This window comes from Maylandia zebra, linkage group LG18, assembly GCF_041146795.1.
Source record: "Maylandia zebra isolate NMK-2024a linkage group LG18, Mzebra_GT3a, whole genome shotgun sequence".
In the NCBI taxonomy this organism is placed as follows: domain Eukaryota; kingdom Metazoa; phylum Chordata; class Actinopteri; order Cichliformes; family Cichlidae; genus Maylandia; species Maylandia zebra.
In genome coordinates this window covers 15305445-15322809 of record NC_135184.1, presented here as the reverse complement: position 1 = coordinate 15322809, position 17365 = coordinate 15305445, and the positions used below count along the sequence as shown (strand labels likewise).

The following is a 17365-nucleotide window of genomic DNA, read 5'->3' as shown; positions in this document are numbered from 1 at the left end:
CTTATATCTGCGAATCAACCGAGCAAATATCATGCTGTCGACGCTATATTGTAACGTAAAGTTAGTAGTACCTAATATAGTTCTTACTGCACGTTTAAACTATAATAAAACAAAAAACAAAAAACTACTTATACATGTCGTCGATGGTTACTATTCATTTACTAGCTTTGGACGACCTCTTTTGCCTTTTTCCTCCCATTTGATAAACAAGCGATCACAAAGAACAACCTTAGCCGAACTTCCGCTGATTTGAACCAAACGGTACGTACTGTAGCTTCCTGACGTCACGTTGTTGCTTCGTCGGCTGTGATCAGCTGTGAGCAGCCGAGCGCCCAAAGCAGCAGCAACGTTGATACTGGCGTCGGAACCGGAGAGCGCAAGTTTACACACGGACCCCAATCCCCGTGGAAATGTGACTTTCTGCGTTACATATAAGGTAGGCTTGCGTTTGAACTGCGTTTTTTTTTCTTATTTTCCTCGAGGCCTTAATTTGTTTTGGTGCAAATCGGGATGTCATTGATGTTCAGCTGTAAACGCTGGCTCGCTCTCTCTCTCTCTCTCTCTCTCTCTCTCTCTCTCTCTGTGTGTGTGTGTGTGTGTGTGTGTGTGTGTGTGTGTGTGTGTGTGTGTGTGTGTGTGTGTGTGTTTATATCTTTGTGGGCACCAAAAATTGGAAGTTTGCTATACTTGTGGGGAACAACAGCCCTTGGACCATAATCCTTGTCCTCACAGCTTGGAAGGTTGTTGTTTTTTTGTTTGTTTGTTTTTTATAGGTTTTAGGGGTTACAATTGGGTTATAGTTAGGTTTAGGGTAAAGGATATGGTTAGGCATTCATTTTTCATAGTTAGGATTGGGGTAAGGGGCTAGGGTAAGCATTATGTCAATTAGATGTCCCCACAAGATGTGTGAGAGAGAGTGCAGCCAAGCTTTAACATGATCATTTTAGCAATCAGTCCATTTATCCACTGTGATTGCTTCAGTACTTGTTGGTAATTATTCATTGTTAGGAAAGCCATGCCGACTATGCCTGGAGCCAGGTCACTAATACTTGTGTGTCTGCTGAATACTGTAACAGTTGCCTAAGGCTTGGTGTTGAAACAAGCTTCAACAGCTTAGATAAAGTCATATCAGATAAGAGTGAGCAGCAGGTTTATTTGGAGCCTGTGCATATTACAACATTCTTCCATCCACAGCACATTTGGCACTGTACCAGATGCACGGGGGTGCTTACAGTAGACGTTCTGCTTATTTTTTACTGCTTCACAGCAGGAACTTTAAATGAGTACAGTATCACATGAGTAATCATTCATTTGTCAATTAGCTGGGTGGCCTGTCTTGCGTGGAGCACGCGCAGCCCTGTCAAAGAGGACAAGGAATGGAGGGGTCAGGGGGGCTCTGAGCGCTGACCATCTGGCCCTTGGGGGGCTGGTTTCCTCACTGGCTGCCTTTGTTCCTGGTGAACAATTGGGACTTAATCTTGGTGGAGATAACTAAGGCCCCATGACAGCATTCGTGCACTAGGACAGGTCTCTCTCTTTAGCCTTGAAGGAGATATCTCTTTCTCATGTTGCTTTGTGAAGGCTCTGACTGGCTTGCTTTCAGTGACTTTTGCATCTTAACTTTTTAATCTGCAGTCTCAAGTAAAGCTTTAAAAAATTCTAAACTGTTGTTTCATTAAACACCTGAAGGTTCCCTCCCTTTTTCATAAAACCATGCACATTGGATCGTTCAAAACTACAAATTAAGTAAGATGCACCTCATTTCTGTTTGCCTTCAAACAATGTCCTATTTAAAATAATAACACATCTTATTTGGGCGGAGCATTATCCGACCTTTTCTTTCCTTACGATGCTGGTCTACCTTCCTTTTCTTCCCCATCTTCTCATCCATTGTTTTATTGTGCTGGAAACCTGTTATGAGGCAAAGAGGTTTTCCAAAAATGCAGCATGACATTTTGCTTGTGAAAAAAAAAAATTAACCAGGTTGTGGATAAATGACTATGTCACATCCATTCGTGCTCAGACAATTGTCACCAGGGTAACAGATTTATTTATTTTCCTGTTATTATTCTCTCACTGTAATTTTTGGGGCTCTGCTTTTGGTGTTCATGTCGTGTTGTTTACTCAGTTGGCCTTGTGCCTTTCTCTTTTTTTCCTTCACAAAGAAGATTTGTGTTCATTTGCTGTTATGATAAACCGGGCTCTGTCAGATCACTGAGGGTTGTATTCACTGTCATAACAAAAAGATTCAAACCGACTGACTATCCATTTAATCAGTAACATAGTGGATTCAGATTCCATGGTGGCTTCAAGCAAATTTTATATACTGATCAATGAAACTAAATCAGATCATCCATGATACCAGTTTTGAGATCACAAAAACACCTCCGGGGGTAACCAGCAGATGTTTCTGTTGATCCTTTCTGAAGTACTTTTCAGTGAATGTGCCCTTTTCTGATCACGAGTGCAGATGGCACGAGGGACAAAATCCCAACTAAAGAGATCAGCACTATTGTTTTCACACTTCTTCGGCTGCAGTGTGACAAGCCCCAGAAAACAGGTGGTCCTCAATATAGGCGCCATTCATCAAATTGCTGAGGCAGGAGTCATGACCCTCTATTCAGGTTTTATCCTCATATCCCGTGTTGTCAATACGATTGTGTCACCAAAACCTGTTCTGTCATCAAAAACGTAGTTCATTAAAATATCAGTGTTTCCATCAGTGCCACAGCAAGAAAAAGTAAGCACTAAAATTTGACTTGCTTACTTAAACAAAAGTGTGTAAATTTTGTCAGCAGAACATCCTAAAAATATAAAAAGTTAAAATATTCAGTATATAAAATGTGTGTTTTTACATTTATTTGTATTATTGAAATTATTACTGCATCTGCATTAATATCTCGGCAGCTTAACTGTTGCCGTTGTTTGAGGTTCAAGCTAATTGATATTGTTTTATATTTATTTTGTAGCTTTTTTAATTAAAGAAAAATTCAATTTAATGCATTTGTCTCACATATGTTGTTCTGTAGTGTGACTACAAGCTGGAAATGCAGTAAATTTCCATCCCTCCCTCGTAAAGAAGCATTATGTCCCACTTCTTGCAAACAGAGGTCAGATCTCCTACAAAAAAAATACTTGTTGGTAAATGCAAATAAATTACAGATAAATCGAGGTTCACTTTCAGGAGAAGAAGATGTTTTCTGATTCCTAATGAGATCTCTTTAGTGCTTTTTAGCAGTAACTGTGTCTGATGTGACTAGCTAACCTTACCGTGTCACTGTATATCAAAGATTAACTGGCCCTTTTCAGCAAAACATAAAAATTCAAAGAGCATCTCAGCCATGATGTGCGAAGCCAAACGTGTTCCACATGGATGCTCGTAAACCTTTAACCTGTCTTTGTGTTTATTTTTATTGGGGGCCAAGAATGCCAGGAACACTGTGTTCACTTGTAATGTTGTGAGTCTAAATAAATGAAAGCAAATATTCAGACTACAGGGGCCACGTAAGGGCTGTATGTTTTTCTTTCTTCTGCAGAGAATCACATCTGTCTCCCATTCTATTCACTTAAAAAGCAGCAGAAAGAACAGTTCACCGTGTGTTTTGAAGCTCTCATTCATCTGAGTGAATATTTGCTAATTTTAATTTTTCAATATCATCTCTGCAGAACCATGGAAACAGCAAACACTGTAGAAAGTGGTCCTCCATGTTTCCTTTTTAATGATTGTCTCTTGAAAAATGCATCATGAAAGGAAGAAGAGGAGAAGCACAAATAAGGTTTGAGAAGAGCTGGTGAGCCTCCAGAGGGGAAGAGATGGGAGAAAAGGGTGAAAAAAGAAGTGGGAGTGATGAAGCTAGAAACAAGGCAGCTGGATGCAGACAGAATATCACTTTTCTTTATCCAAACCTGACACTTGTTGCTGTTGGATTAGTTAAATGTGTAAAACCTGAGTGTGAAGAGGAAAGACCTAAAATTGTAAATTGAAACTGTATGTACTGTATGCTGGTGTATGACACGCCTGACAACTGGATCATTAAAGCCAATTTCACAAAGGCCTGTGCCCCTCCCCCGGCTGAAAGGAGATGTCAAAGGTCTGTGACCTCTTCCATTTATGTGCATTGATCCCGCTACCGGGGGAGGGCTTCCTCCTCTAAGCCCTCCACCATCAGCTGTTATGTCTTAGTTTCACCTGCAGGAAACTGAGCAATTATATCTGTTTTTTTATTTACTTCAGTACACATTTCTTCTCTCTTTACCAACTATTGTCATACACGTAAACAGAAATTAGTACATAGTACTTATTTAGAGCCAAACCTGGGATTTTATGGCAAAGGAGGGTTGTACGTATTCAGTAGCACACTATAAGGTTTGATGAACAAAAAATTAAGTGGGCATCAAAATCCAGAGCAATTTAATTTAAAACTTAGGCTACGTCCACATGTACCCGGGTATTTTTGAAAATGCAGGTTTTTCTATGCGTTTGTACCTTTCGTCCACACGTAAACGGCGTTTTTGGTCACTGAAAACGGAGATTTTTAAAAACTCCGGCCAGGGTGGATATTTTTGAAAACTCAGTTTTTGCATTTATGTGTGGACGAGAAAAACGGAGAAAACGCAGCGTCAAAGGTGTGCGCATTTTTTGATGTCACACTGTGCGCCACGTTATTGTTTCGGTGAAATTAATTTCTACAATACTATTACTGTTAATTTTACTCTCTGCAGTGTTTAAATGCTTACATATACACACACAATTACTGTCCCTCCACACATACGACTTGGTTCTGCTTCTATTAGTGGTGTGCGGATCGATACTGAAATATCAATTCTTCCGATACCAGCAATTTATGTTCTAGAATCGATTCTCATATTATAATATCGATATTTTAGTACTCTGGGTTAAATTTGTAGTTCTTCCATTAAAATGAACGCAGTGGAAAGAAACTATACAATTCGGATCGTCTAATTTGGAAGGAACTACTTCCTCTTACGCCTTTCATAGTCATATGCGGAATACGGCTGTATAAATGTGTGGCAGCCCCTGGCGTGCACACTCACAACAATGGCTGAGCGCAAACAGAGTCCTGTGTGGACACGTTGTTGTTGCAACACCACTGACCTCGTCAAACACCCCGGAGTAAATCACATCACAGAATATGATAAGCTTATGTTGAGGCGAACTGAAGACGAGGACAGGGACAGGTGCTGCTAGGGCGAAACAGACGTCTCTCGCAGAGTCCTTTAGTGCTGCAGGCAGGCAACATGCTCAAATAGCGCACAACGTCAGTTTTTTTATTTATTTCTATATGATTATTCTGCATTATTAAGCAATAAAAACAAGTTGTCTGATGTCCTCTAATCATTATGAAGCAATATGGTTATGTTATTATTACAATTACATAATACAATTATATATTGTATTATGAAATGCAATGAAACATTAAGTTTTTGTACAGAGTATCGGTATCGGATCAGTATCGCCGATACCACCCTGAATTTTACTTGGTATCGGATCGGAAAGGAAATCAGTGGTATCGCACATCACTAGCTTCTATGCCCCAGCTTTGTTACTTTTTCCCACCGAGGCTTCGAGACTTCTGATTGGCCAACATTTCTGCACGGTTAGGAATATATCGCCACCTGTTGCTTTGGCATGTTCCTAGCAGTGTTTTCCTTCATTTCTGCCTTTACGTGTGGATGGGATTATTTTTAAAACGAAAACGGAAAATCTCCGTTTTCAAAAATACCCGTGTACGTGTGGACGTAGGCGTTTCTGTTTGAAAACGCATCGTTTTCTCTCCGTTTTGGCCTCCCGTCCACACTGAGACGGCCTTTTCCCCAGGGAAACACGCAGCATTTTGAAAACGCTCTCGAAAACATACAAACATTCAAAACGGATCTGTCCCGTCACAGTGTGGACACTCGAAAACGCAGACTTTCTAAAACGATGACGCATTTTAGTCATGTGATGCAGTCATGTGACCAATTAAACAAAGATAGTGGAGTGCATTATACAGCAGTTGTTTTGATTGCTCTCAATTTTGACAGCCCTAAAAAAGATTAATATCAGTTTGTACATGCTCCAGATAGCTTTTGTTCAAGTTCTTTAATTCTCATTCGCTTTTGCGCATGCACAGTACTGGAACGTAAGCGTTTTCGGCCGTTTCAATGTGGACACACAACTCTGACAACGACTAAAAACACTAGTGTGGACATAGCCTTAGGCTGAACTTAATTTAACTCACCCCTTAAATAAAATGCAGATAATTAACTGTTTAACGTTATCCCCTCAGCATGAATTTGTGCTTCTGGGTGAGAGTCTGCTTCACACCTCAGTGTTTACGGCCTGCTCAGGAGCAAAGGGGAAACGGAAACGATGTAAGGATGAAATTCCTCTGAGCTGAAAGAATGCCCCCTTTTTTTTCCTCTCTCTCAGTCCTAGAGTGATCTGGCTTTTTGGGATGGATGAAAGGAACTTATAGTCAAGAATGTAGGACATGTAAAATGTAGAGGTTAGTGATGGGATTTCCGGCTCTTTTTAGAGATCCGGCTCTTTCGGCTCGGCTCACTAAAAAGAGCCGGCTCTTTCGGCTCCGAACCGGCTCTTCAGGTTGTTTTGTTGCTTTAATTAATTTATCATTAACAATAATATAAAATTATGCAGAAAAAGAATTACTAATGTAAAAAAAAGTGGTTTTATTTATATATGTTTATATATGGCCCCTAGAGACAAAGCACGTACAAACTCTAAAGCATATACAAACTCCAAAAAGCACGTACAAACTCCAAAACACATTTCTAGCGTTAACTAAACTTCCAAAACAGAGCTACTCAGATCACTTAAATTACACAATTGAAAGCATGTGTGTATTGTTTGTGTATTTATAGACAAGCACTCATATTTATTCAAATAATTTTAAAAAAAAGTTCTTGTACCTGTTACTACCACACACCAAATCCGGTTGTTGATACTTCCTGGCTTGTGTAGCCACTAGGTAACAAAAGCTCAACACTGCGCCCTAGCATCCTGGAGCACTTCTGTTGTCTTTTGTACGTGATTCTGAGTTTGTACGTGCTTCTGAGTTTTTACGTGTTTTGGAGTTTGTACGTGCTTCTGAGTTTTTACGTGTTTTGGAGTTTGTACATGCTTCTGAGTTTTTACGCGTTTTGGAGTTTGTACATGCTTAGGAGTTTGTACGTGCTTTGTCTCTAAGGGCCACCATAAATATACTTTATTTATTCACTCCACATAAAATGTAATAAATAAATCATATAATACAAAAAACAACTATTTACATTTTAAACTTTTAACTATTTAAATTTTCAGCTTTTTCCTTTTAAACAAATTTAACGTGAAACAACACAAAACACTGCAAACCACAACACAATTAAATATAAATTAAAATATAAAAACAAAAAGAAAATGCACATTCTCTGTCATATGGGCCGGCATGATTTCTGAATCCTTTATCATCTGCAACTGAAAATAGTGGATGATTACTATACCTTTCTAATGTGATGTTGTTGTCCCTTGCTCTTTTTCTCTCTGGCTCTGTTCCTGTGCTACTGCGAGTGTAACTAACGCCCCTCCCCCCTCTGCCCAGCGCAAAGTACAGGCCGCGCGTGCGGAGTTTAGCGGAAAAAGGGCGAGAGAGAGGGTGAGAGAAAGGAAAAAAAAAGGCTCGCGTCGTTCACTTCAAAGAGTCGGCTCTAAGAGCCATTTCGTTCGCGAACGACCCATCACTAGTAGAGGTGCAGCCAAAAACGCTGGGCTGAACATCCTGCTCTTTGTTGCAAAAGGAGATCTATGATGCTAATCTTGGTGGTGTGTCTGTGTGTGTGTGTGTACATTTATGCATGACTGCTACGCAACCACAGTAGACACCACTTCCTGTTGTCCTGTTATCTATGATTCTGACATGCAGGGCAGGCTCTTATCTGTCACTGCTGGATTTTGTGCTTGACTAACCAAATGACTTAGTGAACCTAATCCTTAGTTTATTTAAGCCTCCTGTTACCATGCTCAAACTCTATTCATACACTCCTTTTTGTGGTGCAGTTACAGAATATTATCTTTTACGCTCTTTTCATCTGCACATGAACCCCGAGAAATGAATGAAAACGAGCTGGTTGTGCCCTCGAGTCAATCGCCAGGAAGTGTGTCAAAGGTTCACCATGAAAGCGGGAGTTCATGCACGTGTTTGTGGGGGAGTGATGGCATGTCAAGGTGAAGGAGAGACTCTCGCTGAACTCTTGGAAAAAGAAATTAGGTTGTGTCTTGCAAATCACATCACAGTAGGATTGTGGCACGAAGTACAGACTCATGTCTACACTGTTCCTCCTTTTTTTTTTAAGATCAATCTCTCAGATTATTGTGGACTCCATTACAGCAATATGAACTCACGAAGCGCAAATTGTGCGTGTGTCTCCACTGAGAGCACTCAGTCATAATATATCCTCATTCTTGCCACTGAAACTTCGAAAGCATTCAGCGGAGAATCCCATCTTGCACAGCAGTGTTATGGAACAGTGTGTTCTCACAGGGTGTACTGCTGTATTCCCTGCCCATGCACAGATGCCAGCTCCAGCGGTACAGTACCTGCAGACAGAAATTTCAGCCAGCAGCTTCATGTTCGTTTTAAAGAGCACAGCATGTGCTGTGCCACAGTCTGGATCACAGCATGTGCTGTGCCACAGTCTGGATCACAGCACAATACTGTGAAAGAAAATTTACGGTTTTGCTTTCCAAATCCTCCAGATAAAATGATCTTGTTGTGTTTTTGCTCATAACAATAAACTGGAGTGTTTCTAGTTTAAAGGGGCAATAAAGTAAGTGCTGGCAGCACAAGCATGTGACTTTAAAAAAGGGAGAGTTGTTGATGTCACTTGTTTTAAATCTTTTTTTTTTCTTTTTTGATTTACTTCATCTTTACAGACCAGTTTTACTTGGGCAGGATTAGTAAAAGATTAGACATTTTCACAACATCAACACGTTTGAAGGCTTGAGTTGCCTGAGTTATGACACTATTCTTCCAATTGTCCACATATTAAAATTTCCTGTCTAATAGTATGTTGGCCCAACTGCGTCCTGCTAAAATAGCATGGAAACATGATCTCTGGAGGTGCTTTTGGTGTCTGGCAAGGGACTTTGGCAGAAATCCACTTCTGCATTTAAGACGCTGATTGGTGAGCCACAGCTGAGCCCAGCATCCTTGTGCAACACTTTAAATTTTACTTGACAATGCATAAGGAGCTTCAGTTTCTTCCTTCTGAACAACTTTTTGAACAGAACAACACTGTTTAAAAACTGCTTTTTTCCAGCAGCCATTAGTCAGATAAACATATCATAGCTTTGCTACATGTGTCTGTGTCTCTGCTGAAAATGTGAGTATAGATGACTCACTGCTGCAAAGTAAATCTACCTATGGGTACAAATAAAGTAACCTGAGCCTGAACCATTGCAATGAGATGAAAGAACAGCGGGTAGCTCTGCATGTTTGATTTGGCAGATTTTTTTTGTTGTTGAATGTTCTTCCTGACACACACAACCCCAAAAGGATTTGTATCTTTACCTGGGATCGAACCGGCTTTAGGCGATTGTCTAAAACACTATATTATGTCATAACTAAAGCAATTTCACTTCATCTGTCTGAATGTTCTGTTCACACAAGCAAGCAAAAGATTTATTTTTTTTAGCATTTACTGCTTTACATTTTGATTGGCATTGCAGTTTAGCTTTAAAATTTTCTTCTTATTACTCCCTCAGCTCCACCAAGCCCATTTAACACATACAGAAGTGCTCTGTTTTTGACTGCATGTCACATTTTATGTGACACAACAGCTATAATGGCATACAGCATTGCATATGATTATTAGTGTGTCTCTTAACTGCAGTGTTAATGGGTTTGGGTGTAGTGCTGTTTTTTTCCCCTCCAGATGAGGAAATAAAACAATCGGAGTTAGTCTATAAAATGCAATCACCCGCATGGATCAGGAGAGAGCCGTTAGAGACAAAGGCCAGGGGTCGGGTGGTACTCTGAAAGCCACGCCCACTGCAACCGAGGCCCAAAAAGTAAATAAGATCGCTTAATATTAGCTGGCTCAAAAATGTGAGCTTTTGCTATGTTAGCAAGCACTGTTATACGGCTAATGTTGTTTAAAATGCTTTAACTCGATTGACAGACGTTCAGTAGGCTAAAACTGACCTGTTAATATTTATGACCAAGAAAAAAAATACTTCACACACACACAGGCAGTGGGTTAGGTTGGTATAAATTTTTCCTCTTGAAGTCTCAATTTTTCAGTTTAGCATGCTAAAAGTTTTTTAGTTATTTACCCAGGTTGTATTCAACTGCTCTGCAACTTTCAGCCATTTGGTTTATTTTCAATTTATAACGAGAGGACGGAGTTGGCGACGATTACCTTCTGGATCAACAACAAAGGTAAAAGTATACCATGGCGTAGTGTACTGAAATGCTAAAAATGTAATTGAGTCGGGTAGCTAATGATGAGCTAGCTTCCTCTAATGCTAGCTGAAACTAGCATCACTCTTTACTGTTATTGTTGGTACAGTAACAGTAAAGAGTATCAAAAAAGACTGTTTTAACTCAGTTGTAACTGGTTCTTGTTTTTTATTTAGATTATAGGGCTTCTCCGAGGACTAATTTTATCAAATAAGTTGTTCATATTTTAGTACTTTTGAGCCACTATGTTGTTTGTTGCTGCATTGTGAATTTCCTGTGTCCTCTTCCAAATTAAAAGCTTTGTAAGACAGAAGTCATTTCTGTCCCAGCAAGGCTTTTCTTGTGAAACAATTGCAGGAACCCTGTGTCAAAAATTCAACCCAGTTTTAATATGAGAAAATGGGGTGTATGGAATTATTTATGGGTTTAACCAGCGGACCTTTGATGACTGATTACTAATTCACGTGTTATTCTGTCACCTTGTAAAATTAATGAGGGGGGTGAGAGGGCTTCAGAGAGGGAGAGAGTGATTATCCATCCCACAGGGATATTAGCAGAGTGAAGAGGACACTTTCGGGGAGGGCAGTGGGGCACAATCACAAAGTGTTTTCTCTATATTTCTGTATGCACACATTAGCGGAACAAGAGCCAAAAATAATGGGCTAAGGAAGTGCTGGGGTAATCAGTTTCCAGTCCTGTAAAACAAACCACAGATTCAGTTAAATGATGTTAAAAACTTCTATATGTTTATGCTGAGGTCACAGAGACTGAGGACTTTGTGAACTGTCCATTAGCATAGTCTAATAAATAATTTGTCATTTATAGTTGGTTAATGTTTCTAGCCTGGCCATCCAACCATGTGCATGCGTGTGTGTCTTAGGTGCACTGCAGAACTAAAGCATATACCAGCTCGCTGTTCAGCACTCGAGCACATTTTCAGCTCGAGTGTAGCCAGAAATAAAACATGCAGACATTCACCAGACTATTTTATAAGTAGATCTGTGCATTCACTTTAACACCAAAACATGTTTTACACAAACACATACACATAAAGTGGATTTTCTTAGCCTTGCTGAACTTTATACATATTTTTTTAATCTAAGTCTGTGTGGGTTTGGAGGTTTTGTGTAAGGTCTTTCTTGTGATTGTTAAGACTGATTGTGGAATAGAAAACTAATTGACCATCACCAATTTGCTGGCTCCACACTGCAGTGATGTACACATTCACCTCGTCTTTTCTGCGAGGTGGCACAGTTGCTTTTAGGGTTGGGTCAGGACGAGCACCAAATCAAACACCAATCAGATCTCTTGTGAATAAGAGAACAGCTAAAAGTAGCATTTAATTTTATTTTAATAATCCAGCTGTGAAAATTGTAGCTGTGTGAATAATCTTTGCTTATTGGTTTGGGCTGATCAATCATGACATTATTTTTGCTCCAATTGACATCTGAAAATCATTTTAACAACCCATTTGGTGTAATCTCTCTTAGATGTTGGAGTTGCAACACTGATGCACATTTCTTTCTTTTTTTTTCTATGTGTATAATTTGTGTATAATTGTTAATGTGAGAGAACTTGATGTATGCTAACAGCAGCTGGAAACACTCAAGCTTTCAGCCAGATTTCCCGCGTCACCTTGGCAGCATCTTTGCCTTAGCCCATAGATGCTTTTCCAAAAAATGCTGCTGCCCACGCACACATAACCTTAATTACACAAACACGACCCCAAACAGGACATTACTCACTCATTCTCTCTCCCTTTTCATATTGAAATACAAGGTCAGTGAGCGTTCCTGCAGCCAGGATTGTGTGGGAGAGGGCTGACTGTAGCAGAAGGCTATACCATTGGCTGTTGCAGCCCGTCCAAGGCTAAGGTGACCAAGACCCAGCCATGTGCTGCGAGGACTCAGCGTTCCTCTGTGGAGGTGGAGGTCATTCTGTCTCGCTCTCACTCTCTGTAGCACCCTCGCTCTCTCTTCTCCATTATCTGTGCGAGGCACAATTTCAGCTTGAGTGCAGCCAGAAATAAAACATGCAGACATTCAACAGACTATTTTATAAGTAGATCTGTGCATTCGCTTTAACACAAAAACATGTTTTAGAGACTTTTTATTACATTTTCATCCCTATTCAAAGAAAAACTTTTCCCAAAGCATGCTGATCATAATAATTTTAAGGGATTTAAAGAAATGTTTTGGGGGGGGGTTTCCTTTAATTTGTCATGTCAGAATGTTTTTACAAAACACTTGCAGCATATCAGGCTTTAATTTAGAAAAGTTCAAAATACCTGACTATTAAATTCAGTTTTATTTATACAGTGTCAAATAAGAACAATAGTCGCCTCAAGATGCCTTATATTGTAATATAAACCCTACAATAATACTATATGTTTACCTATAATGACTATATCAGAGCAAAGGGGAATTCTAAAACTACATTTAGCTGTGCTTGTAGTGCAATTGAGGCGTGTATTGTCTACAGTAGAAAGTTTTAAAATTCATTCAGATTGTCTTTATGTAGTTCTTTTACTGACAAGGTTGATTTCATGAATGATTGTAAAACCTTTTTTTTTTTTTTTTTTTTAAATCTCACATACCAAAGTTACTAAGAGGCTCTTGGCTGGTAAAATGTCTCCTCTGGTGGAGGGACCCTGGGCAGGATGAAGTGATAACAGCTCTGAATAGGTTTACTGTCACTTTTTCAAATCGGCACGGTTTGTGTGCAGGGTCAAGCCCCAAACAAAGGCTGGACTGCTTCCATTGTCCGATTAAGACAAAAAGAGTCCTGCTGATGCTGCGGCTCTTGCTGCTGTAAGGACGACTGATGGGATTTAAGTGTGTGTCCCGTCACCGAGGGCAACCTGGTGCCTATTAATCGGGAGGGTGGTGGAGAATGGAGGAGATGTGGCGAGAGAGTGAGGGGGTAACGGGGGTGGGGTGCTGCCGATGCAGCAGTTCCGCCTGGGGTCAGGAAGAGGGGTATGATGGATACAGCTGATCGCCCTGTAAGGAAGTTTAGAGGGAAAGAGGAGGAGGCTCTTTCTCCAGGACATTAAGAAGCCTCTTTGTCATGCTGTCAGTCAAATAGATTCAAGGTGGCCGAGATCTTTTTCAGGAAGGAAAAGAAAGGAGAGGTCCCATTGTGAAAAGTGGATCTCTTTGGATGCCTGATAAACACAACAGACCTCTTTCTTATGTGCTCTCCATGAGTGTGTGCTGAAATTAAGTCAGTGTGTTGGATGTGTGAACCTTTGAGAGAGTGAGTTGTCCTTAAAGGGGGGGAAAGGTTTAAAGATAGATTTAGTGGAGTGCTAATAATTATTTTCATTATTATTTAACTTGCCAGTTGTCTTCATTATTATCATTATCTGTCAATACAAGAACATGGATTCGGTCTTTTAAACCTCAAACAGCCGTCTTATTTTGAATTTAACAGTTTAACATATTTAAATAGTCGAGGAACTGAAGCATCACAGCTGAGAAACTCTAACTAGAACTTTGAGTCTTGTAAAATTAGTTAGTTGATTAATTATCAGAAAGGTTGACAATTAATTTCTTTTCATTATTTACTTTATCAATCGTCAAGATGAATTTGGGTAGATTTATACCTAGTACAAATTTTTCAGCAGTTCATTTGGAAAAAAGATGAAGACCTCTGTTTAAAATAATAATAATGAATTAAATTTAAAAAATAGTTTTTGAGAATTCAAAGAACAAGAAGCAGGATTGTGACTTTTTTCTCATAAATATCACTTTTAGAATTGTAAAAAGTTAGAATTGAGAATAAAGTACAAATTATGAGGATAAATTTAACTGAAAAAGTCTGAGTTCCTGGGTTAAAGTTAGAACTTTGTATCGGTTAATGCTGACTTTTTTTGGTTTGTTTTTTGTCTTAGAATCCAAAGGGGGTCATGACCCCCAAATTTTTTTTTCCAGTGGCTCTTATTCTCTTCTGTACATTTCAGTTTCAGTAGTTTTTTAGTTTAATTTTCCAAAGTATAGTCTACAGGTACATGCATATGTTGTAGAATGATGTAGGATGTAGTTTCAAGTTGTGTTTCAAGTTTCCAGTGATCACCTCTGAAGTCTCTCACATCTTCAGCACCTCCATTTGACTGATGTTTGGTCTGCGTGGAGGATGGAGGGCAGCCCAGGCCAGCTCCTGGAACTGGAACATGACCCCTTTGCTGGTTTGTCATCTGATAAGCGTAAATGTTTTGATAGCGTTGGCCCTTTCACCATGATCCATGGATCTCCCTTTACACCCCATAACAAACAGGGCTGTCTAAACAGCACTTTATAGCCAGGACAAGGCCTGGTCAACCATTATCAAAGATCTAATCTCAAATGAGCCATTGTGTTCAGACCAGATGTTAGAAGTAGCTGTGAAAATGGTAGAGGCTCAATTGGATGAAATAAAGGCCAGTCATGGAATATGGCTATTTACATGAATTTGACTATAAAAAGCTTTTATTTTCTCTCTTTTATGCAAGGTCAGGAATGATTGACTTGTTTCCAGTCCTGGAGTAAAAAAATGATGTTTTAGAGAATGTATTATAACCACTTTAAATTCAAAGCAACAAATCTTTGTCTCCTTCGTCCTCTTGCCCTTTAGCATTGACCGGTGTTTGACTGCTGCCAGTGACAGCTTTACAGTATGCAATAGAACTTATTGTTGCCTTATTCAATATGGCTTCCCTGAATAAGTCTATAAATGTATTAGGGTCCTGTGTCTCTCTCCCTGTTGTTTCAGTTTAGGTGAACTGGCGTTCAACCCAGCAGTGTTGTAAAATGCAGATTGGGTTCACTAGCAGGCCTCCTGTTTTATTACACAGTCATGGACAGCATTGTAAATTTTCGCTTGTCCTTCACTTTCATTCGATTATGCTAGCTGGGAAAATCTTCTGCTACATAATCTAGAGGGTGGCAGATATTTTTTGCAAGTGATGATGCTTCCTGAAAGTCTAAACGTTTGTTGCTACTATTTGTTTTTATGTGGGCTCATGAAAAAGATGCCCAGCAACTTAAATTTGACATGTTACTTAGTAAATGATAGAAAATTAAATATGTGCAGTCTCTCACAGAATCAAAGTGCCTGGACTTGTTGCTTGATAAAGGCTGTAGAACATTCTCATAAGTGTGTCCTTCATTTACAGTTCCTTAATGACAAAAAAAGTGTAGTTTTATGCATCTCGCTTGGATTTTTACTGGAACTGATATCAAAACTGGGAGGACGGGTGATACTAAACTTCCCGAATCAATTGGAAAAAATATTAATCCACATTAATATGCTACATTTGGCATATTGCTTCCTGTTGAGCGGCAACAAATGGTCTATAAAGGTGGCGATTATTAGTCACACAATTTGTTTTTTTATCAGGCAAACAGAGAAGAGTCCATAAAGTTTTAGTTTATCATCCACTAAGGGCAGGGATAGCTCAGTAGGTAGTGGCGGCCCCATGATCGGAAGCTACAGCTACCCTGAGGTACCCCTGAGCAAGGTACCGTCCCTGCACACTGCTCCCCCGGGTGCCCAATGGCTGCCCACTGCTTCACTGAGTGAATGGGTTAAATGCAGAGAGGAATTTCCCCACGGGGATCAATAAAGTACACTTTCTTTCTTTCTTTCTTTCTTTCTTTCTTTCTTTCTTTCTTTTAAGAAGCAGTTTTATCAATTATCAATGTTGTTGCAGATTAATTTATATTTGAGTGAATAATCAATTTTAGCCAATCAGTCAACAGTTTCAGATGCATATTCAGTTATATCCTATAAAGAGCATGCTAAAATATTACGGTAGTTATTTCTATAAACAAACAGCTGTAGTATACAGTGTTTTCCACTTTTTGAGTTTGTTTTCCACTTGCGTTACATTAGTTATCAGTTTGGCAGACCTTCGGCACGAAATGATGCTGGCCCTTTGTCCATGGCTGAGATTTAGTTTAAGGTTAAATACCTTGCCCTTAAACTCTTCCTCTGGGCCACAGTGTGTGGCAAGGTCACCACTCCAATCAAGCTAGTGTTAACACAAAGACCGCTTGTCCCCTAATGAATTAGCTCTACAGTTTCTCAGCGAGTTAATACACCTCTCTCCAGACCCTCGCAGGCCTTTCCAGCCCTGCTGGCCTTTCACACGCACCCCCTAGCCCCTAATTTTTAAATGAGTTTTATAACTGGACAGTAAACCTCCAGTGGCTTAATGATGATGACTTCTTCATCTGCCCAAATGCTCCTTTTGTCCACCCCTCCTCCTGCCCAAGACCCTGCCCCCGTTCCCTCTGGTCACACCAGGCTTTAAACCTTGGTTCACCCCACTTTATAGATGCGCAGATAATCTCCTACGACGCACAAATGTGCATGTGCACACGCGTGCGCGCACACACACACACAAACGGACCCTGGGGCTATTCTCTGCACTGAGCCCTGCTCTGTCTCTTTCTCAACGTCTTTCTTTCTGTTGCTGCTGACTTCAGCAATGGCATTCAACTGGAATGTTTGCCTTTGTTTGTTTGACTCACTGGAAAGCCATGAATGACCTTAGCTCATCTGCTATCCTCACTAGCACTGATTTGCACTTCAGGGCTCAGCAGGTAGCCCTGGGGAGTAGGAGTAGTATTTGGAGGAAGAGGGGGAGGTTTCGAAAGAAGGTTTGGGGGTTTTAATAAGGAAATGAGACCGGCAGACTGTCAAATGCATAGCAAACAAAAGTGCAACTTGTAACACCTTTGACAGGTAGCCCACTTGCCGCTAGTATAAATGGGTATTCTGTTACGGGAATTTCCATGTGGCGGTTTTGTCGTTTTCTTACTTGGGGGTTGTTTGTTTGTTTTTTGACAGTATAGGACTGTTTTGTCATCATAACAGGGTTATTAGCACCGTGTCCGCTCATACATCTGATGGATCTCGCT

At 40.0% G+C, this 17365-nt stretch overlaps 1 protein-coding gene across 8 annotated transcripts in view; it reads left to right on the top strand.

Annotated features, from left to right (window-relative positions):
• The first annotated feature begins 272 nt into the window (after positions 1–272).
• The window catches only part of greb1l (GREB1 like retinoic acid receptor coactivator), a 46584-nt gene continuing 29491 nt past the window's right edge, over positions 273–17365 (top strand). For 2 of the 8 annotated variants that reach the window (XM_076876928.1, XM_076876921.1), the window contains exon 1: positions 273–436. The gene's annotated coding sequence lies outside the window, so the exon portion shown is untranslated. Of the gene's footprint in view, positions 437–9906; positions 10262–10332; positions 10440–12239; positions 12386–14629; positions 14650–17365 lie in introns of those variants that run through there. The other 6 variants (XM_076876924.1, XM_076876926.1, XM_076876922.1 and 3 more) reach the window with 6 other exon arrangements.